General features: G+C 41.2%; 1 protein-coding gene across 5 annotated transcripts in view; it reads right to left on the bottom strand.

Annotated features, from left to right (window-relative positions):
- LOC114486964 (SCAN domain-containing protein 3-like) overlaps positions 1 to 13,330 on the bottom strand; it is a 332,132-nt gene that overhangs the window by 315,617 nt on the left and 3,185 nt on the right. The gene's annotated exons all lie outside the window — the stretch shown is intronic.

Here is a 13,330-nt window from a genome sequence, read left to right as displayed (position 1 = left end):
GTAATTACCCTGGGCTTCCCTGGTGGCGCAGTGGTTGGGAATCCGCCTGCCAAGGCAGGTGACACGGGTTCGAGCCCCGGTCCGGGAAGATCCCGCGTGCCGCGGAGCAACTAAGCCCATGCGCCACAACTACTGAGCCTGCGCTCTGGAGTCCACGAGCCACAACTACTGAGCCCTCGAGCCACAACTCCTGAAGCCCGGGTGCCTAGAGCCCATACTCTGCAACAAGAGAAGCCACCGCAATGAGAAGCCTGCGCACCGCAACGAAGAGTAGCCCCTGCTCACCGCAAACAGAGAAAAGCCCGCACGCAGCAACGAAGACCCAACACAGCCGCAGATAAATAGATTGAAAAAAAAAAAAAAAGTAATTACCCTACTGTCAGGTTCCATCTAGATCTTGAAGAGTCTAGAACCCAAAGAGCCCACCAAAGTTGCCTGGTGCCTAAAATGTTACCTGATTTGCAGTTATTTCTCAGTAATTATTAACTAAGTGAATAAAATGCAGAAAATTTAGGACTGTCACAGGAAAGTGTTTCAGGGAGATGATGGTAGAATCACTAACTCTTAACCTTCCCAGTGATGAGTATCAAGAGAAGGCTAAAATCCAGCAATTCTACTCCTAAGTATATACTTAAGAGAAATAAAAACATGTGTCTGTACACATACAAAAAAATATATATTAATGTTCATAGCAGCGGTATTCATAATGGCCAAAAGACAGGAGACAACCCAAATGTCCACCAACCAAGATATCGATAAAATGTAGTATGTATATATACAATGGAATATTATTTGGCCATACAGTACTGATACATGCTACCACATAGATAAACCTTGAAAACATTATGCTAAATGAAAGAAGCTAGCTACATAAGACCACATATTATATGATTCCAGTCATATGAAATGTCCAGAACAGGGAAATCTATAGAGACAGAAAGTAGATTAGCAGCTGTTTAGGGCACGGGGAGGAAGTGTAGGGGATGAGACAGCTAAAGGTTATGGGGTTTCTTTTAGAGGTGATGAATTGACTGTGATGATAGCTACACATATCTGTAAATATTCTAATATCCACTGAATTGTACACTTCACTTATGTTTTAGGGTGAATTGTATGATATGTGAATTATACCTCAGTAAAGCTGTTTAAAAATGAAAGCTGGGGGAGAGAGACAGAGAGAGAATGCTGAAAACACCTCAGACTAAAGGCTGCCCATAAGAATCCTCCCAGTATGTTAATGAGATCCATTTCATTTCAGGCATTTGCTGAAGATGTTCCACATTAAGGACTTCATTTCTACCCAGCCAATTTCTAAAGCCCCAGTCAGAGGTCGTTAACACTCAGCCTGTTTTAGTCCACTACTGCACGGTGAGTTTCAGTACCAAACCGGCATTTACTGCATGCCCATTATGTGTCAAGCGCTTAGCATATGTCATGTCTAAGCCTCACCATAACCCCAGGAAGTAGGTTGTATTACCTCATTTTAGGAAGATACGGGACAGAGCTTAGCTAATTGCCATGGTGTCACTATGTGGGAACTGACGGAGCCAGGTGTAAGGTACATGTGTGATTTACAAGATCTGTGCTCTATTCACCAATTTGTGCCCTCGAAGTCTAGTGTAGTAGAGAGAAATACCTAAAACCAGTATAAGAGAGGGAATAAAGAAGGAGAGAATGGAATGTCTGGTAAAGACAACACAATCTGGTGTTCCAGTGTGGAACAGTGATGTGAGACTCCTGTTTAAAATCCTGCCTTAACGGTCTGCACGATGACAGAGTCCTCCTGGGTCTGGGACCACTCAGGCCGTCTGCCTGAAGAGGGAGCTTTTAAATTCTTGCTCTAGCTGAGCAAGCAATAGCATACTCCCAGGTCAGTCTCTCTTGCAAAAGACCCCTGCTTTTGTTCATAATTCTAGTTGTCAGCCCTATTCCACCAACACTTGGTGCCGTATTTACTCTAAATACCTTATGTTTAATGTGTCCAGAATTAAACTCCTGGTCCTCCCCATTAACACCTGTCCTCCCTCTAAAACTTGCTACTCCTACAGTCTTTCCTACCTCTGTGCACATTAACCCCATTCTTCACATTGCTTTGGACAAAAGCTTTGGGTCAGCCTCGAGTCTTTTCTCTTCCACATCACAAATGCAATCCGTGAGAAAATCAGTTTGGCTCGAACTTCAAAATATATTCCAAAACTTCTCTCATGTTACCACCTCCCACCCTCATACAAATTTTTGCAATAACCTCCTACCTGACTTTCCTTCCTCTGCCCTTGCCTCACTATAGACAACTTTCAATTCAGAAGCCAGAGTGATCCCTTTAAAACAGGAGACAAATCATGCTCTTACTCTCTGCAAAGCCTCAAGCTGGCTCCTATTGCACTCAAAGTACTTACAATGGCTTTCAAGGTCCTACATTATCTGGCCCTTTCCACCTCTGTATTAGTCTGCTAGGGCTGCCATAACAAAGTACCACGGACTGGGGGTGCTTAAACAACAGAAATTTATTTTCTCACAGTTCTGGAGGCTAGAAGTCCAAGATCAAAGTATCCCCAGGGTTGGTTTCTTCTGAGGCCTGTCTCCTTGGTTTCTAGATGGCCGCCTTCTCCTCGTGTCCTCATATGGTCTTCCATCTGTGTGCGTCCGTGTCCTAACCTCCTCTTTATATAAAGATATCAGTCATATAGGACTAGGACCCACCCTAAAAACTTCATTTTAACTTAATTACCTCTTTAAAGACCCCATCTCCGTATACAGTCATATTCAGAGGTACTGGGGGTTAGGACTTCATAATATGAATTTTTAGGGAGTAGGGACACAATTCGGCCTGTAACAACCTCTGTGACCTCATCTCCTACCACTATCCTCCCTCATTCCCTACACTGGGAACTCAAGAGTCATCCTGCTACTCTTCCAACAGTCAGGCTTATTCCTGCTTTAGGAGCTATTCTTCATGTTTGAATCCAATTGCCCCAAAACAGTTGCAAGCCCTCCTCTTCTCTCAATTCCTTTGTATGTGCACATGAATGTCACCTTATCAGTGAGGTTATTCCTATACCAAGCCTCAGACCTCCTAACTACACACAGATTCTCCATCTCCCCTTGATTCTGCTTAATTTGTCTCCATAGCCTGTATCATTATTTACCACACTATATATTTTCTTATTTACCTGCTTGTTTTTCTTTGATCTCCCTCCACTTAATAGGTACTCATTAAATATTTGCTGAATGAATCAATAAATAAAATATATTCATTTGCAGAAAGGAATAACCTCCAAAGTTCAGCATCATGAGAGATCTGGCAATGATATCCTATAAGTCACTGTTCAGAAAATCAAATGTTTTGATTAGAAAAGAGAAGAGAGGCCTAAGGGAACACTGGGGATAAATGACCTAAAACTTCTGAAGGAGTGTCCTGTGGATGACCCCAAACTCACTCTTCGCATTTAGCATTCCTCCACTTGGCCAAGCGGGGACCAACAGATAGAACTGAAGAGAAGGTAAATTTTAGCTCAGTATAACAACAAAAAAAATTCCAGTGAAACGTTTATGCTTCCAGAAGATGGCTCCCCATCATAGAAAATAAGGAAGCAGAAACCAAGTAATTACCTCAAGAATATTGCAGGCAAGATACCTGCGTTCACAAGTGGATCAAACAGGTGATTTTTAAGTTGGGTTCCAACTCCAAGATTCTAGAAAGATAAATCAACTTTAGATGAGGAAAAACACCACCACTTCACAAAGTATGGCTGGTCTCAGTGCCCCACTGTTTTCGTGACTCGGGTCTGGTGAGATTGCCAGGTCTGGGAAGTATCACAAGATAAAATGAGAATGTGAAATCAGGGAGACGAGGGCCAAGCTTTGCCAATAAATTGTCACACGACTGTAGGCAAGATACTTCACTTCTCTGGGTCACCGGTAAGTCCTCACTAAATTGAAGGCTTGGGTACATATACACAATGGAATATTACTCAGCCATTAAAAAGAACAAAATAATGCCATTTGCAGCAGCATGGATGGGCCTAGAGGTTATCATACTAAGTGAAGTAAGTCAGACAGAGAAAGACAAATACCATATGATACCTCTTACATGGGGAATCTAAAAAAAATACCAATGAACTTATTTACAAAACAGAAGTACACCCACAGACATAGAAAACAAACTTATGGTTACCAAAGGGGAAAGGTGGGGGGAGGTATAAATTAGGAGTTTGGGACGACACATACACACTACTGTGTTTAAAATAGATAACTAACAAGGACCTGCTGTATAGCACAGGGAACTCTGCTCAGTATCCTGTAATAACCTAAATGGGAAAAGAATTTGAAAAAGAATAGATATATGTATATGTATAACTGAATCACTTTGCTGTACACCTGAAACTAACACAACTGTGTAATCAGACTACAGTCCAATATTTAAAATAAAAATTTAAAAAACGAAAGTATAATTTGCATACCAAAATGAATAAATAAATAAATAAAGGCTTGGCCTAGATGAGTACTACGTCCCTTCTGTTCTAAATACTGTAATTCTAGGTTCTTTTTCAAATCTTAGAAACTGGAAGAGAGCTGCGATGAAAGACGGTCACAGGGTATCATGGGATGGGGAGGAGGCACCCTGGCACGTTTGGATTGAAGGAAAATCACGTTAAATCAAATTCTTTCTTACCAGAGGAATTCAGAAATGAGAGAACAAGTTCCTCTGGGCCAGTCTTCAAGGGTGTGAAAGGTGAGGGAGCTCCAAGCTTGAAAAATCAGGATGAAACTGCTACTTATACAGAAAACTGCTTCTCACTCCCAAGGTACTAATAAAGCACTGGGGTGCGCTGTGTTGTGGTTCCTGGAGACTCAATCATACGCGGAACGATTATCACTAAAGACTAATTCCAAACAGAAGTAAGCCTGTGAGTGAATGTGCATTGCTGTGCTTGCCTGAGCTGCTTCATCTTGACTGAAAAACATCTCTTGTGGATGTTTCCCAGGTGTTGAACTGAGACTAATAAGGCAGCAGTAAACACTTGAGTTATTCCAGCTCCGTTTCTAACATCTTGGTCTACCTTCTGCTAGGCATGGCCTGCATATGGCTTTGGGGGCTATTTAGAGATTTCGGTGGAAAAGTACCAAGCATTGTTGAACGAATCTGATTTTTTACAAAAATTCCCAGTAGCTTCCAAGTAGTTGGGATGGAAATGGCACAATGGACTTTAAGCAAATCTGTGACCTGTTTTCTTATGTAGGCCCAAAATTAGTACCAAATTTTATATTCTCCAAGATTTAATCCAGGGTAGATGCTCCAACTCTAGAATTACCTGAGACCAAGATCTGTGTTTTCACCATTGTCCTCGTTTATTTCCATCTTATTTCACTCTTCTTCTGTGAAAGAAAGCAGACCTGCCTGGTTTCCCTTTTTATTTCATCAGTATCTCTTCCCAGGCTTCACAAACTCACCAGAACAAGGTGGATTATTTGGACCCTCGGTCCCATGAGGTTTAGATAACAGAACCTGTTTTTACTGAGAGCTGAAAAACAGAATGACAACATGACTTTTCAAACTGGGCTCCCTAAGCCTTTTCCTTATTCTTCTTTTTGGTACAATAGTGAGGGCTGACAGGGCCCCTTGACACCATTAATGGTAAATGAATTTTTCAGTAAAGACTAACAGAGAAAAACTATGGAAGTTCAGATTTATTTTTTTGATCCAGAGAGTTCTGTATCTCCTTATGCCTTTGCTTTCCATGTATACTTTACGAGAAATTTCAGCAAAAGCTTCTTAAAATTAATTCAGTAGCTGTCTCCTTCAACTCTCTTTCCTGGAACTCTTCACGCATCTGCATAGAGGTCCTAGACACTTCTTAAGGGCCCCTATCCCGAAAGATTAAAGGCAGAGCAGTCAACTCAAGTCTTATCCTGAGCCTTATCTTTGTAAACTTAGCAATGCTTCCTCCTTTTCACGTAAGAACATTTACAGAGAAGCAGTCTCACACGTGAATTGGATTCTGTCCCATTTCTCTCCCAAACTGGGAAGAAGCTGGTCATATACTTGCACATTTGTATTATAAATATTCAAAGACTCTAATCCGGTATCTTCCATATAACACACATTTTAACTCCTACTTTAAACTTTCAGAATGCTTTTTATGGCGTCTGTTATGCCCTACTTTAAAACGTCTGTCAGCCTAATATTTCTACTTTTTTTCCTTTATTAATTTATCTTCAAGGTCATGCGTGGAAACACCTTTCAGGGGAAAGAACCCATCTGCTTTGGTGAAAATGTACACTATAAACCTTCATTTCTGCAAGGGTATAGATAAAAAAAAAAATCCTAGAGTCTATTAGAATGCCTTCAAAGCAGAGTTCCCTAAAGCTTGCTTTGTGCGACACTGGTACCAGGAGTCCACGCAGCAAACAAAACAAAAGCTGTGGGCGGGGGGTGGGGGGGGGTGGGGGGGGGATTCAGCATTAGGAGCTACCCTCTTTAAAATTCAAAATGCAAAGCAGCATTGTAAACGGTTGTAGGCATTCTAAAGAAAAGATATTTGCTTCATTTTATTTAACTGCTTATTTCTCAAACGTATTTGATTACAGACTCTTCTCCTGTATGAACACAACAAATAGTAACATGCTGCTGTACTAGGGTTCCACGGTACACAGTTTGGAAATTGTGCTAGGTGATACTACTCTTCACTTTTCAGAAAGGACTATTCCAATGCATTCCTGTATTGGAAAATAATCTCGAGCTAGAAATATAGCTCACTTCTTTCTCACACTGTATTTACAGGGGTATCTAGGGTTCATCTCACAAACAGTAAACCTCCAAGTGACTATTTGGTTCTTATAAGTAAACACAAAAACGTATCTTCTTTTTTTAACTTCATCTGAACCATCAACAGCTCATCGGCTGGGGATAAATCATCAATTATCACAGACAACAACCACAGTCACATCGCCAGTGTTCATCTCTCACTCGCCTTCCCTTGTTTTTATTTGTCACACTTCAGGTACTTCTTACTGTATGTACTTCTGATCCCTAAATACAAACAAACACACAAAGAATCTAATTTATTATTTCCCTCATTAAAAAAAAAAACATCATCAGTGATGTCCAGGTAAGACAGAGCAGGTGCCTCGCTCTTCCATCCCTTTTTGGCTGATTTAACCTCTCTCACTTCCTCATGTGTGACATGGAGGGTCACCCCAACCCAACTGACAAGTATTCCCTGAGGTCCTGCGTGTAAAGTCCCCAGCTTGGCACATAGTACTCCTGATGCCTTATCAGTCATAAAGTGTCCGACCATGATGTCCTCACACACTTTTTACGGTCACACCTGGAACATCTGGCTCTTCTCAACCCTAACGTTTTCAACCTCCAAATTACCCTACAACTTCCCCACTGACAGACCTTTCTCTAGAAATGTTAGAATATGTCCGATTGATGAGGAAACCTGTAGTAAGCAGCAGCCTACGGAACCCCAGTCCATCTGACCGAAGTTCCCCAGCTCCTCAAATATGAACACCTCTCTGCAGCTAACTCCCACTAACGGCCCCATCAGGAACACTCTTGATGTAGTCACATAACCCTTCCTTAAAACATTTTCCTTCTTGCCCCTTTTTCTTCCCTTTTCATGGTGATATCAAATCCCCTGCAAAAAAAAATAAAACCTCTTCCTGACGTCCCAGATTAACCCTTTCCAATACTACAGGTCTATGATTCTAATTTTCTTCTGATGAATTCCTATATATACACTCAAGTTGTACTTACTGATGTATGTTTTTCACTATTAAAAAAAAATTTAATTGAGATAATTGACATATTGTATTAGTTTTAAGTGTACAAGAATGATCTGATATATGGATATATTGTGAAATGATCACCACAATAAGTTAATATCCCTCACCACCATAGTTACAATTTTTTTTTTCTTGTGATGAGAACTTTTAAGATCTACTCTTGCGGCAACTTTCAAATACACAGTACAGTATTGTTAACTACAGTCACCATTCACTATGGCTTTTATTCCCCCGGATATTTTTCTCACATAAACATAAGCTCTTTAAGGGGAGTGAATGTATCAGTTTTTTACTCCGCCCACAGTGGAAGTGTAAAAAATTCTGATTGATCCACCAATACCAAACACTTTCATTCCTAGGAGTTATATTTTTTCCAGTTTAACTGGAATAAATTACACATAGGACAGAAAATATTAATTGAGGGATATAGCAAAGTTGGATATAGCAAAGTTGGGGTGTTTACTTAGGGACAAATGACTGTGAAGCTTTTATTTATTTGGTAGTTGGTTTGTGTGTTTGCTTTGTCATTCAGGATATTGTTTATTTACAAAATGTGTTCAGGAATACTCAAGTTTTATCTGCCTGAAATCTTTCCAGTCATTTTTGGTTTAGGTAACAGTTCTCTGGCTACAGCCTTAACTCATCAAAGACTCTAGAACCTCTCTCTCTTTAAAAACGAAACAATGAAGGACAATCCCTAGGCATGATGTATGGAGACAAAGAGGTCTAGTTGCCTTGGAGCATAACAGCTCTCAGCCTCAACATTTGTCACCAATGTTGAGCGACACAGGCCACAGCAATCCTAGTAAGAGCTGTGACTTCCAGCGGCTGCTCTGGGGAATGACTCTTCTTGATCACATGACGTGGTCCTCCATCCTGCAGGAGGTGGCCAGCCCCATGTAGTCCTCTCAGCACCTCTGGCAAGCAGCCTTTCCAAGCACTGTGCCACCTGCAGACAGGATGCCTGTCTTTCACGTACCTGGCACATGCCCCTGGGAGTGGTGAAGGTTTTTCCTAATTCTTAGCATATTGCCTAATCCTACATTATTGGAATACAAATGAGCAGCCTGATAAAAGAGTAACCTTGAGTCTGCTCTCACTTCTGTGTCAAAAAAGTAAATCACTCACAAATATGGAACTTTTTTTTTTGTGGTACGCAGGCCTCTCACTGTTGTGGCCTCTCCCGTTGCGGAGCACAGGCTCCGGACGCGCAGGCTCAGCGGCCATGGCTCACAGGCCCAGCCGCTCCGCGGCACGTGGGATCTTCCCGGACCGGGGCACGAACCCACGTCCCCTGCATCGGCAGGCGGATTCTCAACCACTGCGCCACCAGGGAAGCCCTGGAACTTTTATTAGCAACACAGTACTTGGGGATCCACCTAAGTAACACTGGGTTGAGAGTCACTGTGTTCCCGGACAGCCCCTGGCAAGATCAATGCAAGGTCAAAGTCAGGACTGTCCCGGTCACTCAGGTGAACTCCTGCTCTCTCAAGAAAAGAGAACTGACTTCTATTATCAACTAAGCACTGTGCTGGCCACCTTCTCAGTTTGTCACACAACTTGATGAGGGGATGCATTTTCAGAAACTAAGGCTCTGGTAGGTTCCACAACTATATCCAAAACTGAGAGGTAGGAGTCAAGGTTTCTCAAAGCCTGAGTCCTTTACACCATCCCATATTGCTGCTCTATTACGAAAGTTCTCTATAGAAGCAAACCGGTGTAATGCCTGTATGCTCTCCATTAACTCTCCCTGCTACTGGATTGATTTTCTCACTTCTTACCTCTGGGATTGGCATGTATGGTCTACTTTTTTCTCCACTCTTGTTATTCCTTGTTATTCCATAAAATATAGGAATATTCTTTTAAATGAGTCCTTGCGGCAACCTTGGAATTACCATCATTCTTCAAACAAGTTATGTAAACCAGCTGCCAATAGTGGTCTCTGGTTAAACATGTAATATTATTGTTCCATAGAGTTACTACTGAAATACACTTATTTCTAAACTATCTCTTATTTGAATCTGAAGGCTGTCTCTGAAGTAGTTTTGTGTAGTGATTGCAGAGGACTAATTTTTAAAGTGTTGTATTGTTTGAAGATATATGAACACTTCACAGGTGCGTTAGTGAAGTAAAGACCCATGAATGAAGCAGTAACTTAAGAAACAGGGCAAATAAAATGTTGCATCTTCTGTATAGGTGAAGGTATGTTAGCTATGTGCAGTTAAATAGAGGTAGGTTAAGGGTTAATTATTCATTTAAAATTTTCTTTATGTCTGTTCATTAAAAAGAAAGAAATCTTATTATGTGAACAACTGTACCCATTATTGTGAGAAAGAATTTTATCATGAAAAGCTTGAATGCCATGTACAGTTTAGACGTCTGTGGATATTGAAGGCTGTAGTCAAGATAAAGAAATAAATAAATAATAAATAATAAATAATAAATAAATAAATAAATAATAAAGAAAGAAATAAAGCAATTCCCTCCATCTCAGAGAAGGTAAAAAGAAATGAGAGAGAATGCAACTCAAGATCCACTTCTGGTCTGTCCACAGAGAAGAATCGGCATGAATTTCTAGAAGGGAAGACAGGTTGTGAAGCATGTGAACTCTCAAATATGTCACAGTATCTGCCATCACAGCTAATACTCAGCAAGGCAGAACCTTTCTAGAAGGTACCATGATTTATAACACTATTGGAAGTCCGGAGTGACCAAGTTATCCAAATATTCAACCAGGAGGCAGCTAAAGAAACCACTCTGGTTACCTAGGAAGCAGGCTGCTTTCAAAAGGACGTGAATAAAAGGTGGCAGGAATCCACTCTCAAGAACAGATAGGAGGGCTTCCCTGGTGGCGCAGTGGTTGCGCGTCCGCCCGCCGATGCAGGGGAACCGGGTTCGCGCCCCGGTCTGGGAGGATCCCACGTGCCGCGGAGCGGCTGGGCCCGTGAGCCATGGCCACTGAGCCTGCGCGTCCGGAGCCTGTTCTCCGCAACGGGAGAGGCCGCAACAGAGGGAGGCCAGCATACCACAAAAAAAAAAAAAAAAAAAAAGAACAGATAGGAGAGTAGATTAAATGTGAGGATAATGTTAGGGGTTCTGACATGGACTGAATTGTGTTTCCCCCAAATTCATATGTTGAATCCTAGTTCTCAGTACCTTAGAACGTGGCTATATGAGGCATAGGGCTTTAAAGGGATACTTAACTTAAATTCATGTCACTGGAGTGGAACCCTAATCCAATCTGACCAATGTCCTTATAAGAAGAGGTTATTAGGACATATAGAAAGAGACAGCAAGCATGTGTGGTCATAGAGGAAAAACCCAGTGGGGACACAGCAAGAGAGTGGCCATAAGTAAGCCATGGAGAGAGGCCTCAGAATCCAACCCTGCAAGCACCTCGATGGACTTTTACCTTCTGGAACTGTGAGAAAAGAAATTTATGTTGCTTAAGCCACCCAGTCCGTGGTATTTTGTTATGGCAGCTCTGGCAAACTAATATAGATTTTAATTGTTATTATAATCTTAGGCTTTGATAACAATATCTAAGGAAAAATGTAGAAGAACATTTTATTTAATTTCAGAACCAGATGATCTTGGTTAAGGGTAGCTGCTGGGGATCTTGATGCAGCATGGGAGGGAGAAAAAGCAGAATTCTTCCTTTTTTTTTTTTTTTTTTTTGATCTATCTAAGGAAAAATGTAGAAAAACATTTTATTTAATTTCAGAACCAGATGATCTTGGTTAAGGGTAGCTGCTGGGGATCTTGATGCAGCATGGGAGGGAGAAAAAGCAGAATTCTTCCTTTTTTTTTTTTTTTTTTTGGTTGAGCTGCAGTAGCATGTGGGATCTTAGTTCCCTGACCAGGGATCAAACCCGTGCCCCTGGCATTGGAAGCACAGAGTCTTAACCACTGGACCACAAGGGAAGTCCCCTAAATTTCTACTTTTTTCTGTTGAGCTGAATGATCTTCCAATTGAAAAGGGCAGAAGAACCACTGATCATTGGTAATAAATGTCAAAGATTAGTGACAGGATTATAGAACAAGTCCTAGCTGCTCTAAATGAGCACCTGTTACAGAATGAATTGTGTGCCCCTCCCCCTGCCCCAAATTCATATACTGAAGTCCTAACCCCCAGTACCTCAGAAAATGACTATAATTGGAGCTAGGGTCTCTAAAGAGGTAATTAAGTTAAAATGAGGTCTTTAGGGTGGGCCCTAATCCAATATGACTGGTATCCTTAGCAGAGGGAATTAACACACAGATACACACAGGGAGAAGACCATGTGAAGACACAGGGAGAATGTGACCATTTACAAGCAAAGGAGAGAGGCCTCAGAGGAAATCAGCCTTATGGACACTTTGATCATGGACTTCTGGCTTCCAGAACTACAAGAAAATAATTTTCTGTTGTTTAAGCCACCCAGACTGTGATACTTTGTTATGGTAGCCCTAGCAGACTAATACAGGGCCCACCTTCTGGCTCAGATTAAGACTGCTGTTGGTGGAAACTGCAAAACTCCGAGAAGAAAACATAGGCGGAACACTCTTTGACATAAATTGTAGCGATATTTTTTCAGATCTGTCTCCTAAAGCAAAGGAAATAAAAGCAAAAACAAACAATGGGACCTAATTAAATTTAAGGCTTTGGCACAGCAAAGGAAACCACTGACAAAACAAAAAGACACACACCCACAGAATGGGAGAAAGTATTTGCGAATGATATGACCAATAAGGGGTTAATATCCAAAATATATAAATAGTTCATACAACTCAACAACAAAAAAACAAATGATCTGATTAAAAAATGGGCAGAAGACCTGAATAGACACATTTCCAAAGAAGACATGCAGATGGCCAAAAGGCACACGAAAAGATGTTCAACATCATTAATTAACAGAGAAATGCAAATTAAAACCACAATGAGATATCACCTCACACCTCTCAGAATGATAACCATCAAAAAAAATACAAATAACAAGTGTTGGCAAGGATGTGGAGAAAATGGAACCCTTGTACACTGTTGGTGGGAGTGTAAATTGGTGCAGCCGCCGTGGAGAACAATACTAGGGAGGTTTCACAAAAAACTAAAAATAGAACTACCATATGACCCAGCATTTCCACACCTGAGTATATATACAAAAAAACTGAAAACACTAATTCAAAAAGATACACACACCCGAACGTTCACAGAAGCATTATTTACAATTGCCAAGATATGGAAGCCACCTAAGTGTCCATCAACAGATGAATGGATCAAGAAGATGGGGCATACACACACAATGGAATATTACTCAGCCATAAAAAAGGAAGAAAATTTTGCCATTTGCAGCAACGTGGATGGACTTGAAGGGTATTATGCTAAGTGAAATAAGTCAGACAGAGAAAGACAAATACTGCATGATATCACCCATACGTGGAATCTAAAAAATAAAACAAACCAGTGACTGTAACAAAAAAGAAACAGACGGGCTTCCCTGGTGGCGCAGTGGTTGCGTGTCCGCCTGCCGATGCAGGGGAACCGGGTTCGCGCCCCGGTCTG

Source organism: Physeter macrocephalus, chromosome 1 (genome assembly GCF_002837175.3).
Source record: "Physeter macrocephalus isolate SW-GA chromosome 1, ASM283717v5, whole genome shotgun sequence".
In the NCBI taxonomy this organism is placed as follows: Eukaryota; Metazoa; Chordata; class Mammalia; order Artiodactyla; family Physeteridae; genus Physeter; species Physeter macrocephalus.
The sequence above is the reverse complement of the archived record's forward strand: the minus strand, read 5'-3'. Positions and strand labels throughout refer to the sequence as shown.